Raw genomic sequence first — 22,953 nt, 5'->3', positions numbered from 1 at the left:
ATCCCTTAACCCCCAAAGTCCAATCTTACCCAACACAATCCCCCCAATCAAGGCATGATTCGATCTAGTGACAAGGTCTATGTCAGTACTAGACTAGTGACCTCTACATGGTAATTTGACTTGATTTTAAATTAATAAACACAATATTAATATTATTATCTAATTATATGTTAAATTTCAAATGCATGTATGGGCTATTTTCCCATATTTTATTAATAACACAGGCAATTCTTCCGCTATCACTATAGGTGTTTTATTTATATTGATTGATACAACTCACACGATTCAATAAATTCTTATGAAGGAAATCCTAGAAGAATACATGGAAAGGTAATATATGATTGATAATCAATAAAGAATGACAATACATGCTTAAATAAGGAAAACACAAGAAAGGAAAGCCTTCTTGTGCGTGTTGGTACTTCACTATTGATAAAACCCCTCAAGGTGGAGATTTTTTTTTAATTTTTAGATTTGAATGTTCTAATCTTCAGCTTATCCCTGATAAATGAGAATTGACTTGTAGAAATGCCCTTGGTGAAGATGTCCGCAAGTTGTATTCTACCCAATCTTTAAATTTGATTTGTCAAGGACCCCATACGTCATTGTGTACATAATCCACATCCTTGCTCATATGTTATGCAGTTCTGAAACTAACTTTGTACTATTTTCCAAACACAATATTTATAGAAGTTTAGTTTGCAAGTTTTCACCCTTTCAACAAATTTCTTTTATGAAGTTCCATCATACCATTTTTTAATACGGTTTCTCCTCAATGGATATGAATGTGGATCGAATACAAACTTTCGACTATCCATTGACATCTTTACCATTTTTTGATGAGGGTTAGGGTTGAGACTTGAGAGTTCAACAACTACACTTTCTTCTGTTCTTCTTAGTCTTTGATTTTCTTATGTTTTTTTACGTACTTTTGATTTTATCTTGTATTTATTTTAATAGTTACGTGATTTCATGTATCACAGTGCATAAAACAATATATATAAACCAATAGAAAATCTAGAAAAAGAATCACATTATCTTAACTTATAAAATTATAAAAATACGAAAATAAAATCCAATAAGGTAACTTAATTGGATAGACGGACCCAGATATATATTTCAGACATTTTATTACCAACGGATTGCTAAGGAATCGGATATTAATCGATCGTATAGGGCAATTATCATATTTGTATCAGCTTAGTTTTCAGATGGATTTGGATTCTCCTAAATGGATAAGAACGCAGATCGAATACGAATTTTTGAATATCCATTGACATCCTTATATCAGACTTTGCATCTGTAGTCACAGATGCTTCACTTGTCACTATACTCCCTATGAGTCTATATAGGTTTCTTGCCATTTTCCCTTTCATGAAAAAAAATAGCTCACTTGATAACTTTGAGAACTCCACCTACTATTGTGTACTTGCAGTCATTGGAGTCTAGTGCCCCCAAAGATACTAAGCTTTTCTTTACTTCTGGAACATGTCTCCCATCAAACATCTTGATTTTGATAGTACCTATCCCAATGGTCTTGCATATCGTATCATTCCCCATGAGAACATACCACCAATGTATAATTGATATGTATCAAACCAATCTTTATATGGACATGTACACATGTGATACGAACAAGCAGAATCTAAAATCCAAGAATCAGAGAGTTGGTTTTTATTTGATGATATAGATAGTACATCTCCATCATCCCCTTCCGAGCTATCAGCCACGCTGGCTTCCTCAAATGCCTCATCTATATCTTTGTTCTTCAATCCTGCTTTCCTCTTCATATAGTCTCTCTTTAGATGCCCTTCCTTCTTACAGTAGTAAAATGATAAATTTGTTTTTCCTCCTTTTGATTTAGATCAACCTCTGCTCCTAGATCCCTTTTGATTTAGATCGACCTTTGCTCCTAGATCCTTTCTGATATGATTTTCCCCTTTGTTGCTCCTTAATATTCCAAAAGAAACCTTCTCTTTGAGATTTATTACCGCTGACCCTCTTTCTTGTTTCATTAGACATAACGGTAGCCAAGACTTCATCTGTCTTAAGGGTCTCCTATCGTACAAGATAGTTGTTTCCATATGATCACACGATGATGGAAGTGCCGTTAGTAACAATAGGGCTTTGTCTTCATCCTCAATCGAAGCCCTCTAGGCTTATAAGTTGGCTTATGAACTGATTAAACGTATTGAGATGTTCTAACAAATCTATACATTCTTCCATCCATAGAGAATACAACTGCTTCTTCAAGAACAACTAGTTCACTGGGAACTCTGTCATGTAGATACTTTCAAGTTTTGCCCACACCTTCAATGTATATCCGAGATCTACCACATATTGCAGAGCGTTATTTGAAAGATTCAATCATATGGTGCTTACCACCTTCTCCTTCATCTCTTCCAGTCTTCAACACTCACTTTTTTCAAGTCTCTTCAACTTTTCTAACAGAGTTTTCGCCAAACTCTGTTATATTAGAAGATCTTTCATCCTTTGCTTCCAGAAGGTGAAGTTATTTTTCCCATTTAATTTCTCGATGTGGTGTTTAACAATCGATCCTTTTCATACCATCGTGATAGCAAACTCCAAAAAATGGAAAACCTAAAGGCTCTAATACCAGTTTGTAGAAAACAAAAACTTAAAACGATGTAGAAAATAATGAAAATAGCAAACAATAATCACACAATCGAATACAAAGATTTATGTGGTTTGAAAAGATTGCCTACATCCATGGTTAGATGAGATCTATTTCATTATCATTGGATAATAAGGTTACAGTTGCTCATCCTCACACCTCTCTTAGATTACATTACAAAAAAAGAATCCCTTGCTACAAAAAATATAACGAAACCATATACAAGAATTTCACAGAAATAGGTCCTCCAGAATAAGCACACTTATGCAAGAGACTGGAATACAAGAAATCAAAGCCCAGCATGAGAGAGAGGAGTAGATATCTATTTATGCCAGTAAATAATAAGATTCAATCAATTATATATTCTCAGTTGTTTGATGTTATACATCAATATATGTCTAGAATTGTAATCTCTGTCACTAAAGACGACATTTTTATTTTTGCAATGATAATCAGGTAAATAATCAACGACCATTCTGTAATGATAACATGACACTATCCCCTAGGCTTCCTTGGCAACTTGCATTGACATTAGAACTATCCCCCAGAGTCTCTTGAGCAGTTGCAGTGACTGTAGAACTTATTGATGATGGTTCACCCACAAAGTGTTCAGTTTCCACATATTCATGTTGTGACCATGTGTGTTCATATAACATTCTCAAAGATTCAAGCTCTGTTGCAACTTCTTTCATTGTTGGCCTATCTTCCCCTTTAACATTTAGGCATTTTCTTGCAAGTTCAGCAACTGCCGTAAATTGTTCTCTATTTCTCTCATTTACCACCCGAACATCAAGAATATGAAGAAGTTTCTCGTCTTCCATTGAAGAAACAAAATGCATCGCTAGGCTTTTATGTTCCCCAAATCCTTCAGGTGGAAGTGGTTTATGCCCAGTTAAGAGCTCCGCAAGAACAACACCAAAGCTATAAACATCACTTTTATCAGTCAATTGACCTTTATGGAAGCATTCTGGGTCTAAGTACCCTAAGGTCCCTTGAATTAGTGTCGTCATTTGAGTTTGATCTAAAGGAACAAATCTTGAAGCCCCAAAATCAGATACTTTGGCCATGTGATTATCATCTAATAGTATATTAGAAGACTTGACATCCCTATGAAGGATTGGTACTGAATGAGCAGAGTGCAAATACGCTAATGCACCAGCTGTTTCAGCAGCAATTCTTAAACGGTTACCCCATGAAATAAAAGCTGCATGATTCCTGTTATGGATATGTTGGAAGAGGGTTCCATTGGAGATGAACTCGTAAACTAACAATGGAACCTCTGTCTCTAAACAACATCCCAAGAGCTTTACCACATTTCTATGATTAATTTGAGAAAGGATATTCACCTCATTTATGAACTCTATAATTTGGCCTTTGTCCATTTTTTTGGATTTCTTAACTGCCACGACTTTGCCTCCAGATAATTTTCCTCTGAAAACCGTGCCTTGTCCTCCTTGGCCAAGTATTTGACTCTCATGGAAGTTGTTGGTTGCCTTTTCTAGCTCTTTTATGGTTAAAATCTTGGCAGTTTCTTCAACACCTTTATGCAAAGCTATTTGTTGTTGCAATAGCAAACCCCCATTTTGTTGGAAAATTTTTTGTCTGAGTTTGATAAGCCTTCTTCTCTTGATTGTCCAATATGAAAAATAAATGCAAACAAGTAGAAATATAGTACTTAGACCAGTACCTGCACAAAACCCAAAAAAAAAAAAAAAAAAAAGTTAGAATGTTCCAAAAATGGACTCTAACACTCAGGATTTTGGCTAGATGTTTACAAGTCCAAAAAGATTCTATTTTTTTTTTTAATAGGTAAATCAATTTATTAGAAAAAGGAGAAAACAATTACAACTCAAAGGCAGCCAATCTCAGACTCAGGAAGAAAGCTCCTAAGACTAAGAAGGCCCCAACAACCACTAGGACAAGCCTACAAAGAAGAACAAACCTAAAGCACCAAAAAGATTTTGTTGGTTCAATAGATATCATAAATTTGGGATTTCGGTGTCAGGTGCTCAAATCTGTTGCATGCAGAGGAACTCTTTTGGCACAAAAACATATTGAAAAGAGGATTCAAGATGGAGATGTAAAAAAATAAAATCAGCACCTGTTGTTCCATGAAATAACCAGGGCCAGAAATAGGAAAAATCATATATCAGTTACTAGCACCACCATACTAAAACCCTAGGAGGGGTTTGTGAACCCTAGGATGGTGGGTGAACCATCCTCTATAGGTCGAGGAAAAGTTTGTCCTACCTGAAAAATGGAAAATATAGAACCTTAAGGATTAAGAAAGAAAATTACCTAAAATAATGCTTATCAATGGAGGAGATTTCGGATCCCGGGTACAACTACTCCCATTTATCCAGCCATTGCCATAGTAGCCCTGTGGACAAGAGCAATTGTAACTCCCATAGGTGTTGGTGCAAATAGCGATGGAGTCGCAAGAATTATTGTATCCCTTCTCACATTCGTCAATGTCTTTATCAATCCAGCACCCATGCACATAAATTAAATTTGTAAGCAATGAGAAAGCCAAAATGCATAGTTCACACTATACAAATATTTTTGTTTCGCAAAATACTGACCTCATAGGCAATAAAATCTCAACAAATTATTAATTATAATTAATAATTTTTTTTTGCAAAAATTAAATTTAATATTTTATTCTCCTTAGTTAATGGGATTTTGTTTTGAAAGATTATTGTTTTGAAACAATAAAGGGTTAGGGAAAAAAGATTATTGTTTTGAAACATTTCACAAAAATAGGATTGAGAGAGACATCTCATCAACTGCTCTAGTGGTTTGACTGAAATGGTTCAAACATTATTTCTGTAGGCCCAGCCATCTAGCACATGATGGTGGTATTTGATACAAGTCAGACAAAAACTGATATGCCAAATTGATTTACACCCTATTCATTATCTTCATCGGATTGCAAGTAATTTTTAGAAATATACAAAAAGAAATTTATTATTAAAAGAATTTGGTTAAAAAGTAAATTACTTAACTCTATTACCAAAGTTGGTATTTATATTCTTGAGCATAGTTGGAAAACCAAGTTTTCTGACTCGACTTGTCTTTCAGAAAAACCTGATGACTCGGCCTTGTCAAACCCGGTCAAGGCGAGTTATGTTTTTTTAATTTTTTTAATGCAATAAATATGTATAAATTAGTAAGAAACCAGAAAAATATTTGACAAGCAGAAAAAAAAAATCAAGTAATCACATATCAATGCATTTTGAATTTATACCATTGAACAAGAGAAGAGAGTTGAGTTGAGGGTTTCTTACTGTTTTAGAAAATAGATTTACTATTTTACTCAACTTAGTTTCTAAGTAAACCGTTTTTACGATTTTTTTAAAAACAACTAAACTCATCGAGTTTGTCATTACTCGGGTAAAAATACCGAGTCTTCTTTGACTCGGATGGTTTATGACCTAGTCTCATTTTTCTTTACCATAACCTAGTCTACACGACTCTTGACCAGGTTTTTCGAAAAATTTTGCCTGAACTAAACTCAAGCGACACACCCCAGTCAAAACCCAGTTTTCCAACCATGCTAATGATTACAATAATTCACTTGATCAGTATTTACTTAAAGCATATATATATTATTCACAAAAATAAGCTAATAAGGTAATTAATAATTACCTTGGCAACCTCGAGGGAGATAAGGGTTCCCTTTGAAACCATTTTTGCAGAAACATTGATATCCAGGGCCGTTGGTTGAATTAGAGCAATAGCTATTTTGACCACAAGCATACGAATTATGCGTGTCTCGAACTGCTACTTCGCATGTTTGATTCCCAATCACCCAATCCATCACCACCGGAATAGTCGAATCGGCAAAGTTATTATCAGTGGAGAGATCTGATAATTTGAAGTTGAACCAGTCTTGATCAGCCAAGAAAGCGTAGCTACAAGGATTGGAACCCCAGATCTTTGTGTGGTTATATATACTCCCAAGATTAACGATGAAACGTTTGAGGTTGGAAGGGATTGAAGTCTGGCAACAACCGATTCCAGTACAAGAATCATTTCTCACACTCCCCATCTCACTGCACAACGAAATGCAGCCAAGGGTGAAGTTATTATCCACAGGGTCACTTATGTCTGCCATTGTATCGCATCCGATAGCTATAAACTTGTTTCGGGTCGCTGAGAAGGTGAAAGGTGTACCTCCAATAGTCATCAAGTAGGTTTGCTCTTGTGTTTGTCCTCCACTGGAATTGAAACACTGAAAAGCATAAAAGCTGCTAATGCTTATCTCTGGCACATCAACTGATATATTAAGGACCTCAAGGTCCTTATCAACTCCTATGTAAGCTCTCACGCTGCTGCTGCCGTTCCTGGCCTCGCATGTTACACGATAAGAACTATCATTAGAACCCATGAAGCATCCTTCTCCAACCCCAAATGGGTAGGGTATGCTTACATTTCCACATTCCTCCGGGCAGCCAGGCAAGGCTAAAGAAGGTGGAACTGTAATGGCAGCTCCACCTAATGATGATAGAAGCCCAATAATAAGAAGCAAAATCAAAATCATCAAAATCATGGTTTCACTTATCTTTTTCATGAAGTTGTTCCCCTCGAATGTCTTTCGTGGGGTATAAATATAATTTGGATCCTCTACTACCGAGCTACCCGGCAGGATCGTGGTATCGAGATACGGTGAGGCATGTAATGACCACTTTACCACCATTTGGGCAAGATGCTCGGGTAGGGATAAAACGGTCATTACGCACCTTGCTATGTCTTGGCAGCTTGGTCTTGCCAGGCAGCTCGGCAGTAGAGGATATGATCCAAAAGCAAGCAAGAGAGCCTTATCTGTCATTGGCAGCAATTAATTAATTAATTAATTGATCATGGAGTTATCTCTTACGGTCTGAATCTTCTTTCATTGACTTGGCCAATGACTTTACAATGAACTGAGGGATGAGGATATTTCCATCCTCCCATGTGTGAGTTGATATTTTTTTTTTTGGGTTAAATACACATGCCCCCTAAATGGTCTCAATATTTCACATGCAACCTTAAGATTTTGACAATTCTACACGCACTCCTTGAAAATTTTGCGTGCACCTCCTACTTTTCAACTTAAAGATATTTAAGTCCACGTTGCTAATATCAGGCATGATAAAAACTTTTTTATTGACCAAACTACCCTTTCTTCTATCTACCCTTGTAATTTGAAAAGACTTTTTTGCCCAACCCTCATCTTCCCCAATTCATCTTCTTTTACATACTCAATACCACCACCACCCACCATTGCCGCAATCATCACTATTGCTGTAGCCGCCACCACCACCACGCACCATTGTCGTTGAAATTAGAAGCAGAGACAACAAGATCAGCCATGATAAGTTAAAAGTATAGATTTTTATTTAAATAAAAAAAAAGGAAGAAAAAGAATACACTCTCAAATGTAAACACCTAACAGATCAAAATCCTCAGAAACTAGATTGAGGATGTCTGAAATTATCAGCTGTAGACACTGATTTTTGTCACCCCCCTAATTGGCGATGATGACAACGGGACATGGACGATGGACGACGCACACTCCCTCCTTCTAGACCCGAGATACCTGACCCATAAGACCAAGAACTATGCTGATCACAAAATGACCCACTTTAGGCCCAAAAACAAGGAAAAATGGCACTGCGCCCCCACGGCGCCGTGGACTCCTTCCCACGGCGCAGTGGGGACGTATACCGGATTTCCACGGCACCATGAGGGGGTGTGACATCAGCCTGCTGAAGTCACCCACGGCCCCGTTGAGGACTTATCTGGCCAGGAGAGAGAGGGGATCCCTCCCTATAAATAAGAGGGTCCTCTCCCACATTTCCCAAGGAATTTTGGGTGGAGAGACCCTCCCCAAGTGATTCCTAGCCTCTTTTCCTCCCTTTTCACCCTCATTTCTCCTCCTCCTCTCATGAGAGTGTGAGTGCTTGAAGTTTTCTTGTGGCGGACAGATCCTTCGATTGTCCCCCTGAGTATAGAGCGCTTTTGCTCCTTGGCGTTGTAATCCCGTCTATGCACGGATAACCATCAAAACTCCTTTATTACAGACATTATTCTGTCTGTTTACTCCTCTCCAAATCACTTGAAAGAGTCGTTACTCTGCCAAGAAAGAATCGGCGTCAGTCCATTCGTCTATCTCCCCTGAGCCAGGGGAATACAACCATACAGGTATAATTACTGCATTTTTGTTGATTCAATGTAGTCCTTTCATATTTCATCGTTTTAGTTCGTATTTTTCATATATGTAATGTAGTTTATTATGCTTTAGTTCAATTCATAGCATCTGAATGTAGTTCATAATATCCCCCATCCCTGTAATAAAAGAGAGAGAACATTCATCCTTATGTAGCATCTAACATAGAGAGACCGGCTTCGGCCGGGTGAGGTGGGTGCCTAACACCTTCCCACACTCGTAACCTGAACTTTTGGTCGGACCATATGGAGTCACGTAGCTCGATTCCGCTCACAACGGGTAGGGCTACACTTAATGGGTCCTAGGCCCTAACCCTAGGTGGCGACTTCACATTATATTAGCATATTTTAATGCATGATCCCAATCCCCTATTTATCAATATTATACATTGACAATATTATCCATATCCATATACACACACATACATCTCCCAAAATCCTATGTCGCCATATACCATAAGGGCTGAGGAACCCTCGTCCCGAGGACCACCGTACTTACAGTGGCGACTTCACTAGGGACCTGGTGGATAAATGTCCACCTGAGGTCAAACTTTGTAAATAGGTGCTATCAATAAATGACAGAATGTTCTCTCTAAACTTTTATGTAAAAAAAAAATAATAATACAAAATAATAATTATAAAAAAATTAATATATATATATATACATATGTAAAATAAAAAAAATGTATAAAATAAAATACAAAAAAAAAAAAAAAAAATACCATAATATGTTTGTCTGGCTAACCCCTGTGTGTACTAATCGCATCATGCATAGTGCTCGAAGTGAAATCAAACGGCGAGGGTACTCCCTGTCGTGCCTTTACCCCCGGGGAGGTGAGGCACGTCATACTAAGTACTCTGAGATTGGATGATAGCCGCTTCCTGTACCACTTTCTTGCACACATTCACTGCATGGGAACCCCTCTTACCCCCGTAGTTAGTAGTTGGACCCCATGAGTAGTCATGGGTAATTCGCGGCGAAGCTAAAACCCTTGATATTTACTGTACGAGTTTAGAATCACAAGCGAGGGTATTCACTAGTGTGCTGTGGAGTGCTTTGCCACTCAAAAAAGGCACTAGCTCGATTACTCTGAGTTTGTGTGACCTATTCTCCAGGTATATCAAAAGAACCACGTGCCTACAATTCGTGACCACAAGCGATAGGTATTTTGATTCTATCAAGGGTGGCCTTGTTCTGTCCTGTGGAAGCCTACCCATTACATGCATCATGTAGGAAAATAGACCATATATGATTAGGGTATGACACAAACTAACCTTTGTTAGGTGTAAGAAAGACCGAGTTTAGGGTCATTTGACAATTAACCTGGTTTTGATATGAGATACCACCAAAGATAAGGAATTCCATAGTCCCACGATGGTCCCTCAAAGAAAAATGAAAGTCCACTTCCATATAATGGAACCTTACATGTCCCTCGGAAAAAAAATAGAAGAGGGCATCTCATTTTGACTCCAGACATAATCGTCAATAACCCGGTAACTAGGATCTTTCTTTTGTTTGTTTTTTTTATGTTGTGTTCGAAAATGCTTGGGCAATGACGGCATTTGAAGCCCACATTCAGAGAAGCCCAACTGGAACTCTGATGATGGTTCCAACTACTTGAGCCAAATAAAAAAAAATAATATGATAAAATACAAAAAATAATAACAAAAAAAAAAAGAAGGGAATTGAAGCAAGGAAAAAAAAAAGGGGGATTGTTGAATAAGATTTATTCCTTCTTAGGACCTGAACTAGACTATTCTTCTCTTTTTCGTAGAAGCACAATTCCGTCCTTGCCCATCTGGATCCGAAGCGGTGGAAGGCTGACTCGAGCCAGCCCACCATTCTTCTCAAGAGCCCTGATTCCTTCTCATTCTTCTAGTTCATCTTCTGAGATATCACTTGTGAGTAACATGAATCCTTCGGAGGACCACTTGTCTGAAAGTCACGTCGAAGATCGAGTGGATAGGCTGCAAATAGACATGGCCAAAATGCGGTAACTCATGGCAAAACTAGTTCAGTCGATCAATGAACTATCTAAGGGTGGATCCATTGCTGGACCAGCAGAGCAAGAAGTCTGGAAAACTAACCCCGCAATCCTCAAGACTCCAACATCATACCAGTAGAAGAAGGGGAAGATAGCCACCCTATGGACCCTCCTGAGACTGAAAGGGAGAAGAAAATGAGAGAAAAAGTAGCCGAGTTGGAAGTGATTGTCAAGGGCAAAGTCAAAGAAAAAGGTGAAGAAGACCTGGTGTTCTTTCCCGAAGGAAAAATCCCCGAAGATTTCAAGTGAAAATTGGATAAGTTCGACGGATCGGGAGATCCTAGGGCTCATCTCAAGGTTTTTGCCACCATTACTAGATCATGGGGACTTTCTGAAAACCAAATGGGACAGGCGTTCTTGTATTCTTTGGCCAAATATGCTTTGAGGTGGTTAACCCAGCTTGATCACACTCAAACCCAGTCATGGGCTTCTGTGGTTAAAGCTTTCACTAAGCAATATTCGTACAACACCGAGATGGATATTACTCGATGAGAATTGGAAACCTTGAGGCAAGAACCAAGTGAAGAATTTTCAAATTACATCATGAGGTTCAGAGAGAAGGCCGCAAAGATGTGGAACCGCCCTACTGAGGAGGAGTAGGTCGAGATATTGTTAAAAAATCTGTACGGGGAGTACCATGAGAAGATATACTACCAGCAGATCAAAACATTTGATGCTCTTATGACGATTGGGAAAAAGATTGAAGACAAGATCTTTAAAGAAAGGCAGAATCAGGGTATGACCCGTGAAGCATCAGGAAGCTATTCGGCAAGGAAAAGGCCAAGAGCCAAAGGAGGAAATACTGTAGGGACAAGCAGCCAGGCGGCAGAAGGATCCACCCCTCTTGTGATCCAAACTGAATCTGAAGCATCCAGGGTGAATTTCAACTTTGAAGGAATGACACCCTCGTTGTTATTCACCAAGCTCAAGAACCAGGGAATGATCAATTCAGTTCCCCCTAGGCCTGTGGATTTGAACAATCCACCTACCTGGTATACTCAATCTATACTGTCATTACCATGACCAACAAGGCCATCATACGGATAGATGCCTAGCTCTTAAGCATGCGATCCAGGACTTGATTGACGAGGGCAAAATTGAACTTCAGAAGAAGCAGCCGCCAAATGTCACCATAAATCCTCTGCCTAATCATGGAGTAAACATGCTTTAAGAGGATGCCGAGCAAGCAGATCTTACCACTTTGATTCATCCAGTCGGGAAGAGGAAGCTAATGAAGGCACATATCTATATAGCAATGTTGACCAAGAAACTTAAGGACGAAAAAGAACCACAGATTCGACAAGAGGTGTCTCAGGAAGTGGATCGGCCTGATTCTCCTTTCTATCATCCAAAGTCAGAAGGTGCCACATGGGTAGAATACCAGATACCTACATGGAAAATCTCACAACCACTGGTGAAGGGGACCTATTCCCCAGAGTCATCTATAGGGTTAGTAAACATGTTGCAGGAAGAGACACCATTCCAAGATCCTACTACATTGATCTAGCCCATCCCGTGGTATTTAGGAAGAGATGAGCAGTCACGGCAAGCACGGGCAGAAAGGATGCAGGTTTGCATTTACTACGCCCGAACCAACTGTGACGGGAATATCCAAACAGGCGGGCAACCATGTGATCAAGGCAGAGGTATAGCATCCATCAATCGACTTTGAAAGTTGGATTTCTTGGAGTATGGATTAGAGGGTCTCGAGATAATGACACCATTGTGCAAGTATGGTTTCTCATCATCCGAAATATGTCACCTGGTTCCTGAAGAAGAAGAAGGGAATGAAATCACCAGAGTCACACCTCAGCTCCTTAAAGCAGTCTCAGCACTGGCTATTGGACAAGCTTTGACCAAAGAAGTCTCTCTTATCCATATAGGGGGGGATACTGACAACGGCTCAGATGAGGTAGACGATTGAGAAATCCACGAGGGATGGATAGAGTATGCCGAGCAAAGTCCAACGATGGAGGACGAAGGAGTAGAATCGATGGATTGGGTAAATAACATCGGAAGCAATGATAATAATGATCCGACCAGCCTTATTCAACCCATATCATCAGATGATGATGAAAGCAGAGATGATGAGGAGAAATCATCTCCAGAGGTCCCCGGAGGCGATTGGACGATGTCCAGAGAAGATTTTGAGCGTTAGAGCATGAGCGCCTTCTACTAGGTCGCAGATATACTCGATGTTTCCACCAATACTCAAGAGATCCTGTACAAGGCTACGTCTCTATTTCCAGATCTGGTGTGTAGTAACTTCGTAGCACGATGTGAGAGCTTGGTGATGCCAAATGAGAGTGCTGTACCCTCTCGAACCCTCCATGAGTTGAAAAATATGACTTGGTTAGTCAATGCTTTGGCCTGTGATCTATTTGGAACTCCTCCAGAAGACCTGGTCTTGTATTCAGATTCATTCTCCTATCCGGATCCACCCCAAAGAAGTGAAACATGGGACGCATGGATCAATGATATCGGCCTCGGGGAATTTTAGAATGACCCCACCAGGGGTATTTTTCCCATGGACATCGATGTTGAAGGGGAAGAGCCGTTAGAAGAAGAACAATCATCTGAAGAAGATGAAAGTGAGCAAGAATCTGCATCAGAGGAATCCAATGATGAAGAGTCCGAAGGGGAAGAAACGGAGGATGAGGAACCTTGGCAACCAAGGACGCGTCTGAAGAAGTACGAGAACATTTATGGACCCGCACCATGGGAATTATCATTCCAGGTGAACAAAGATCCACCGGGATGTGGATAAAATCTAGAAAATGCTCATGAGAACGGTGGTCTTGGATGATAAGTACTAAGAAGAGGTTCAACAGCTGGAACCTGTTAAAGAACAGTGGGCGCTCCCTCAAGCAATTCATCATTTGGAAAACTCTGTAAAGCTAACTTTAGCCTTGGCACAAGACCTATGCGGGACTCCTCCCCCGTCTCCGTATCAGGGTAACAGAGAATACCATGCGTGGGCAAGAGCACATGACGATTTCTATGTGTCATGTCAATGAGGGAGGAACAGTAAATGACCCAACAGGGAATATCCACCCAGTTATTTTAAGCCCAGAAGAGAGGTCCAAAAGTTTAGTTTCTCAAGGAGAAAAGAAGGATCGTAACTTCTATAAGTCATTGGCGGAAGCAAGAAAGATGTACCAAGCGGCTTCGGAAGCCTTTCATGCCATTAACCAATTGATACCAGAAGAATCTCATACAGTCCTACAGGTTGCTGAAAAGCAAGAAACCTTATCAGGAATCCTAAATCAGGCCCGAAAGTCTATTATGGCCTTATCTGGTGAAGGAGGTAAAACTTGAATTTGTCCCAAGTGTCCTCTTATCATCACTGATAGTGACGAAGAAGATGGAGACTTTTGCCCAATCTAGTTGGTCATCAAAGAAAGAGAGTCAGCTGTGGCGGAAACCAGGAGTGGCCGAAACTTCAAGAATAAAGAGTTGACAATGGAAAAACATCGGTCTAGCCAATCAACGGCGGTTGTTGAGCCAGAAAACCGAGTACTAGACCAATTGAAGAAAGCCCAAGCTAATATCTCAATATGGGGATTATTAATGGCGTCACCAACCCACCGAGAAGCTGTTTTGAAAGCTCTTACCAAGGTTCAAGTGCCCATAAAAATGGGGCCTGAGGAATTATCTTACATAGTGGGGGCCACTTATGCCATTTAGTCACTCTTTTTCTCAGAAGAGGATTTACCCCCAGGAGGAAAGAATCACAACCAGACACTTTACATTACGGTGGAATGTAACAAGAATCAGGTCCCCTAGGTTCTGTTAGACAATGGGTCCGCCCTCAATGTAATGCCCCTCAAAGCTGCCAGATGCATGGGTTTATCTCTAGACAAGATGAAGTCATCCAGTCAAACCATCAAGGCATACGATAATTCCAGAAGGAAGGAAATTGGGATTCTTACCACCAGCGTCAAGATTGGACCAGCCTGCTTTACCATAGACTTCCAAGTCATTGACATTCAAACATCCTTTAATATGTTGCTTGGAAGACCATGGCTGCATTCGACAAGAGCCTTAGCATCAAGTCTTCACCAAAAGCTAAAATTCATATATGACCAGAAAGTGATTATCATTTTTGGAGACCTAGAAATGGTGCACACTTTGGCCAATATTGAAGTAGGTGGTTCATCCTCGCAGGAGATACAGTTGGGTGGGTTTGAAATTGGCCACATTTGTACTACCTCTGCAAGCGAAGAAGACCAGAGTCAAGGGAAATTCCTGACAATGTGGAGCGAGGCCTCTGTAAAGATTATGAAAAAGATGAAATATTTCCCTGGATTAGGATTGGGAAAGAACCAACAGGAGGTACCGGCATTCTCAGAGATACTAGCCAATGCCAACCGATGTGGATTAGGGTTTAACCTGAAGGACCCAAGGAAGAAAACCGTAGGACAGAAGAATAGTGCGTCAAATGGTGAGCCATACTTCAAGACTCTAAATGGGTACTTCGTGAAAGAGGGAGAAGACTTCCCTTACTGTGGAAATCAAGAACCATGGTTCAATCAAGAGCAGGGCGAACGTCTACCAGGACATGAAATATTCTTTGAAAATGAAGTGGACTGGATAGCCACGGAATTGGATAAAGCCAGCAAGAAGGAAGTCACAGGGGATCAAGGTATCGGTGAGCTGTTCGAAGTGACGGTGATCATTGAAGAAGAGGAAGAAGGACTGGCACCACATCTTCTAATACAACCTCTCCAAGGATCCATAGCGAATTGGGCAAGAATTATGGAAGATTTCCATATTAATGAGTCTGAAGTTGTAACCAGCTCTAGCATAATCCTGTCTAAGTCTGTCTCTGAGTCTGTATCTGAGTCCTGTGGAAATATCCAGTCCATCGGGTCTGTCTGTACTCTTCCCCTTATCATGAATGAAATTGTTGATTCTGAGTATGTTTCTTCTTCTTCTTCCTATTCTTCTGATGATAATGTCCTAGAACATCATAATTTGTTAGAACAATTAGAGCAAAGAAGAGCTCAACCCGTCCGAGAGGACACCCACCCCGTAAATATAGGGACTAATTAATGCCCTCGAATGATCAAAATTGGTGCTTCTTTCAACAATGACGAAACATCCCAAATGATCTCTCTCCTCAAGGAATTTGAGGAAGTCTTCGCCTAGTCCTACAAGGATATGCCCGGCATCGATCCAAAGATTGTGCAACATGAACTACCAACATATCCGGAGGCTCGCCTAGTCAAGCAGAAGTTAAGGAGGATGCGATCGGAATGGAGTGAGAAGATCAGGGAAGAAGTCATCAAACAATGGAATGCAGGATTTCTCCAAGTAACCCAGTACCCTCAATGGTTGTCCAATATTGTCCCAGCCCCTAAGAAAGACGGGAAGGTCAGAATGTATGTGGATTTTTAGGACTTAAACAGGGTCAGCCCGAAGGATGATTTTCCATTACCCCACATTGACATTTGGGTAGACAACACTGCAGGCCATGCTCTACTGTCCTTCATGGATGGATTCTCAGGATATAACCAAATTAGTATGTGCCCGAAGGACAGGGAGAAAACTGCCTTCACCACACCCTAGGGCACATTTTGTTACAAAGTAATGCCTTTTGGGTTGAAAAATGCTTGGGCAACATATCAAAGAGCGACCACGGCTATCCTACACGACATGATACATAAAGAAGTAGAGTTATATGTCAATGATATGATAGTCAAATCTGTTGATCGACAAGGCCATTTTGTAGCCCTCAGAAAGTTTTTTGAAAGAATCAAAGAATACAAGTTAAGGCTGAACCCTCAGAAGTGTGTGTTTGGGGCCAAAGCAGGAAAATTACTGGGGTTTCTTGTCAGCGAAAGAGGGATAGAAGTGGACCCCGACAAGATAAAAGCCATCACGGAAATGCCACCACCCCGAATAAAAAAAGAGGTACGAGGGTTTTTGGGCCGCATCCAGTACATCAGCAGATTCATATCCCGATTGACATCCACTTGTGAACCTATCTTCAAACTCCTAAGGAAGAAAGAGCAGAAAAAATGGAATGAGAAATGTTAAGATGCCTTTATGAAAATCAAAGAGTATCTACTTTCTCCTCCTATACTTGTCCCTCCAGTGTGCGGTGAACCTTTGCTCCTATATTTGTCAGTAGGAGAAACAGCGGTCGGATCAATGATGGCCCAAGTTGGCAAGGCGGATGGAGAAGAGCACGCAATTTACTATGTAAGCAGGAAATTCCTCGAGTATGAAACTCGATATGCTACAATAGAAAAGACATGTACATCTCTGGTTTGGGTAACTAAGTGCCTGAGGCACTACATGGTGTCACATCCCGTCAGGTTGATCTCTCGAATGGATCCAATTAAGTACCTCTTCGAGAAACCAGCATTGACAGGGAGAATGGCTAGGTGGTTGTTGTTATTATCAGAATTCGACATAACTTATGTCAGTCAAAAGTCTATGAAAGGGCGGGCAATCTCCGACCATCTAGCGGCATTTCCCTCAGAGGATGATTCTTGAGCAACCGAGGACCTCTTCCCAGATGAAGATGCGCACTTCATAAAAGCCGAACCGACTAAAGAGTGGCAATTGTACTTTGATGGAGCCGCCAATCAAAAAGGATTTGGCGCAGGAGTATTATTGATAACCCCAGAGGATTTTTACTTGCCAATGGCCTTTAGATTGGAATTTAGTTGTACCAATAACATAGCAGAGTATGAAGCTTGTGCTATTGGGTTAGAAATGGCTCTGTCTGTAGGGGTTGACAAAATTAAAGTTTACGGAGATTCCTCCGTTGTGATCTGTCAAACACAGGGAAAGTGGAAGACTAAGGATGAGAAGCTGAAGCCCTACCAAGTTTATCTGAAACAACTGACTCAATGCTTCAAGGAAATTTCTTTTGAGTATCTACCCAGGGATAGCAATCGGTTTGCCAATGCTTTAACCACTTTGGCGTCCATGGTAGAATGTGATACCCGGGACCAGATCCAACCTTTCTTAATAGAAAGGAGGATCCACCCAGCCTATGGAGAGCCAGTTAATGCACTCACCGAGGATGGAAGGCCTTGGTATGCTCCAGTGGTCGACTACATCAAGGAAAGGATGTACCTCCAAGAGTTTTCAGAAAAAGAGAAGAGGCATTTGCGAAAATATGCTACTCAATTCATCCTCCAAGGAAACTTGTTGTATAAGCGGTCTTATGATGGTATCCAACTATTATGTGTCGATGAGGATCAGGCTCAAATCATTATGGAAGAAATCCATCAAGGAATATGTGGACCACACATGAATGCAAGGATGCTGGCCAAGAAAATTCTCAGGATGGGATACTATTGGGTCACTATGGAAGATGAGTGTGCTGCCTTCGTGAGGCGATGTCATAAATGCCAGATATTTGCCAACATCATTCATATTCCTCCGACAGAGTTACACTCATTAAATGCCCCTTGGCCATTTTCTACCTAGGGAATTGATGTAGTTGGTAAAATAACTCCAAAGGCTTCAAATGGACACCAATTCGTGTTAGTCGCCATCGACTATTTCACAAAATGGGTGGAGGCTCAATCTTATGTAGTTTTAACTTCTGCCAAGGTGGCAAAGTTCATAAAAGAGAATCTCATCTGTAGATACGGTGTGCCGTAATAGTTGATTTCAGATCAAGGCCTGCATTTCAGGGGAAAAGTGGAAGAACTCTGTAACCAATTTGGCATTAAGAGGCATAAGTCTACTACTTACTGGCCACAGACTAATGGAGCAGTAGAAGCAGCTAACAAAAATATGAAGGTCATAGTACAAAAGATGGCAGACCCACACAATGACTGGGCAGAAAAACTTCCACTAGCCTTATGGGCATATCGGACATCCATCCGAACCTCTATCGGAGCTACCCCGTATTCTCTGGTATATGGGACGGAAGCCGTATTGTCGGTAAAAATTCAAGTCCCTTCTCTTCGAGTCTTACTCGATAGTCAATTGCCAGAAGGGGAATGGGTAAGGGCCAGATACAAAGAGCTCAATCTCCTGGATGAGAAAAGGATGAAGGCCATGGACAATCTCAAGAAATATCAGCAAAGAATGGCTAGGGCATTCAATAAGGGTGTCCACACTCGAAGCATTGAAGAAGGAGATTTGGTCCTTAAAGAGCAGCGAGCTCCAATCCACGACCCAAGAGGAAAGTTCCGACCCAATTGGAGTAGACCCTATAAAGTCAAGACCATATTGCCAGGACAGGCGGTCCAACTCTCTGATCTTGACGGAGAAGATCTTCGGGGTCTGGTCAACATGGACCAGCTAAAGAAGTATTTTGTCTGAGATATGCGAAGCAATTTGAACTACGTTCGACCTGATTCCTCCGAAGGGATACGTAGGCAACTCGATGTATTCGGGTACGGTCTAAAAAAAAAACACAAAAATATATATATATATATATATAAAAGAGAGGCCATTGTGTTGGTTTCCTCCCATAAATTCTGCCAGCTGGCATCCCTTGCACACATGGATAAATCTTGCCATTTGGCCTTCTATTCCTTGACCTAGCTTAGGAGTAGAGTCATCTAGAGCTGGTTAGTAATGAAGGATTTATTCATTCTATGTCGCAACATGCTAACCCAATCCTTGATGTAGGTAGTATGAGGGGACCAAAGAAAGAAGGACTTGACGAACAGTGCGCTAGTGGACTCTCCGGATGAATGTGGTGAGCTCGCACTTCTAGAGGATCACCATCGCGATTATTGGGAAGAGTCGGTTGCTTCAAGCTCCATCATGACTTGTTATAGGAAGTATCGAAGTGTTGGAACCCCCAATTGCATGCATTCCGCTTGGAAAAGTCCGGTGGCTCCGACCATTGAAGAATTCCAGGGCTTCATCCGTTATTTTTCAAATTCTTGACATCTTGGATGATTATCATGTTTAGGTGGATTCCTCCGAAGGAATACGTAGGCAACTCGATGTATTCGGGTACGGTCTCAAAAAAAAAAAACACAAAAAAAAAATAAATATATATATAAAAGAAAAAAAAAGAGAGGGCATTATGTTGGTTTCCTCCCATAAATTCTGCCAGCTGGCATCCCTTGCACACATGGATAAATCTTGCCATTTGGCCTTCTATTCCTTGACCTAGCTTAGGAGTAGAGTCATCTAGAGCTGGTTAGTAATGAAGGATTTATTCATTCTATGTCGCAACATGCTAACCCAATCCTTGATGTAGGTAGTATGAGGGGACCAAAGAAAGAAGGACTTGACGAACAGTTGCGCTAGTGGACTCTCCAGATGAATGTGGCTGAGCCTGCACTTCTAGAGGATCACCATCTGACAGTATTGGGAAGAGTCGGTTGCTTCAAGCTCCATCATGACTTGTTATAGGAAGTATCGAAGTGTTGGAACCCCCAATTGCATGCATTCCGCTTCGGAAAAGTCTGGTTGGCTCCGACCATTGAAGAATTCCGGGCTTCATCCATTATTTTTCAAATTCTTGACATCTTGGATGATTATCATGTTTAGGTGGATTCCTCCGAAGGAATACGTAGGCAACTCGATGTATTCGGGTATGGTCTCAAAAAAAAAAAAACACAAAAAAAAAATATATATATATATAAGAAAAAAAAAGGGAGGGCATTGTGTTGGTTTCCTCCCATAAATTCTGCCAGCTGGCATCCCTTGCACACATGAGTAAATCTCGCCATTTGGCCTTCTATTCCTTGACCTAGCTTAGGAGTAGAGTCATCTAGAGCTAGTTAGTAATGAAGGATTTACTCATTCTACGTCACAACATGCTAACCTAATCCTTGATGTAGGTAGTATGAGGGGACCAAAGAAAGAAGGACTTGACGAACAGTTGCGCCAGTGGACTCTCCGGATGAATGTGGATGAGCCTACACTTCTAGAGGATCACCATCTAACATTATTGGGAAGAGTCGATTGCTTCAAGCTCCATCATGACTTGTTAAGGGAAGTGTCGAAGTGTTGGAACCCCCAATTGCATGCATTCCACTTCGAAAAAGTCTGGCTGGCTCCGACCATTAAAGAATTTTAGGGTCACGGGTACCCCACCAGGTCTCCCCATGATTCCAGGGGTCTATGGTGGTGGGAGCTCTTCTCGCGCCTCCCGAGTAGGGGAGGTGGAGTCAGGTGTTGGGCCTTCTGGAGAGCTTCCAGCCCTGCGGATTGCTGGTCCAGATGACCACATTCCAGGGTATTGTTCGTGATTTATTTACCACCACGAGCCTGGGATGGTTGAGGTCATCTTACCACCTCCTCGGGCTGCAGACATGGACCTAGGCCTCCCTCTTCCTTATGATGGGGTAAGCACATCCAAAGGGTAATCCCATGATCATGTAGAAATCTAGGGGGGTGACCGTCGCCTCACCAAAGGGGAGGTGAAACGTATGGGTGCTCGGCCACCACCTCTCTATCAGAGCCCTCGCAGTCGGGCTATCCAACTCACGGGCTAGGGATGAGGCGATGTGCCCCAACCCGGTCCGAACCACCCGCGACTGTACAGCCAGGCAGAGTGTGCAGTACCACTCTGAAACAACCTCCAGCCCACAATACTTCTTGGGCGAAGGAAGGGGGCTGCCCCGCAAAGAAAAATAAGGCAAATGGTTAGCCAAAATAATTGGGACAACAATTAAATAAATAGTTAAAAAAAAAAAAAAAAAAAAAAAGAGAGAGGGAGAGACTGTAAAAAGGGGGCATTACCTCAATTTGCATGCCAAAAGACACTTAGGGTAGTGTTTGATGGCCTTGCTTTGATTTGCATGCCACTAGGTGCCTAGGATGGTATCTAGAGGCGTTACCTCGATTTGCATGCCAAAAGATACTTAGGGTAGTGTTTGATGGCATCGCTTTGATTTGCATGCCACTAGGTGCCTAGGATGGTATCTAGAGGCGTTACCCCGATTTGCATGTCAAAAGACACTTAGGGTAGTGTTTGATGGCATCGCTTTGATTTATGTGCTACTAGGTGCCTAGGGGGTATCTAGAGGCGTTACCTAGATTTATGAGCCAAAAGACACTTAGGGTGGTGTTGGATGGCATCGCTTTGATTTACGTGCCACTAGGTGCCTAGGGTGGTATCTAGAGGTGTTACCTAGATTTACGTGCCAAAAGACACTTAGGGTGGTGTCTGATGGCCTTGCTTTGATTTGCGTGGCACTAGGTGCCTAGGGTAGTATCTAGAGGCATCACCTAAATTTACGTGCCAAAAGACACTTAGGGTGGTGTCTGATGGCCTTTGCTTTGATTTGCGTGGCACTAGGTGCCTAGAGTGGTATCTAGAGGCGTCACCTAGATTTGTGCACCAAAAGACACTTAGGGTGGTGTCTGATGGCCTTTACTTTGATTTGCGTGCCACTAAGTGCCTAGGGTGCTATCTAGAGACATCACCTAGATTTATATGTCAAAAGACACTTAGGGTGGTGTCTGATGGCCTTTGCTTTGATTTGGGTGCCATTAGGTGCCTAGGGTGGTATCTAGAGGCGTTACCTGGATTGGCGTGCCAAAAGATACTTAGGAAAGTGTCTGATGGCCTCGCTTTGATTTACGTGCCATTAGGTGCCTAGGATGGTATCTAGAGGCGTTACCTAGGTTTGCATGCCATTAGGTGCTTGGGGTAGAATCTAGGGACATTACCTCGAATCTATGCAGTGAGGCATGAAGCTAATATAAATAAAATGCATAAATTGAAAGGGAAAGAGTAAGAGTACTGACTTGGTCCCATATGGAGCGGCAACCATGGCGGGCAGTGTTAGTTAAGGTAACCCCTGAAGGATACCATGCAGCTCATGCATCGCGAACGGTAGTACCGAGCAGTGGCTCCCGGTGAGACTGGCATCCTCGGCGGCGGAAAGACATGACGTGTGTGAATAAAAATGAGTGAAGTCAAAAATCAAAAACAGCAGAGCTTCGCAGCAGAAATGAGAGTGAAGAAATGAGGGAGGGAGCCCTCTATTTATAAACTCTCCATCACGCCCACGGTACCTTGGAATTCTCCACGGTCCCGTGGGACAGCGGCCACGACGCCGTGGAGATTCGTCCACGGAGCCGTGAAGTCTAGTACGAAGCCGTGCATGCGAGGCAGTG

General features: G+C 41.4%; 1 pseudogene; it reads right to left on the bottom strand.

The window, feature by feature from the left end:
- Positions 1-3,005: 3,005 nt before the first annotated feature.
- Positions 3,006-7,950, bottom strand: LOC122663211 (annotated as a pseudogene).
- Between the last annotated feature and the right edge of the window lie 15,003 nt (positions 7,951-22,953).

Source organism: Telopea speciosissima, chromosome 5 (assembly GCF_018873765.1).
Source record: "Telopea speciosissima isolate NSW1024214 ecotype Mountain lineage chromosome 5, Tspe_v1, whole genome shotgun sequence".
Lineage (NCBI taxonomy): Eukaryota > Viridiplantae > Streptophyta > Magnoliopsida > Proteales > Proteaceae > Telopea > Telopea speciosissima.
The sequence above is the reverse complement of the archived record's forward strand: the minus strand, read 5'-3'. Positions and strand labels throughout refer to the sequence as shown.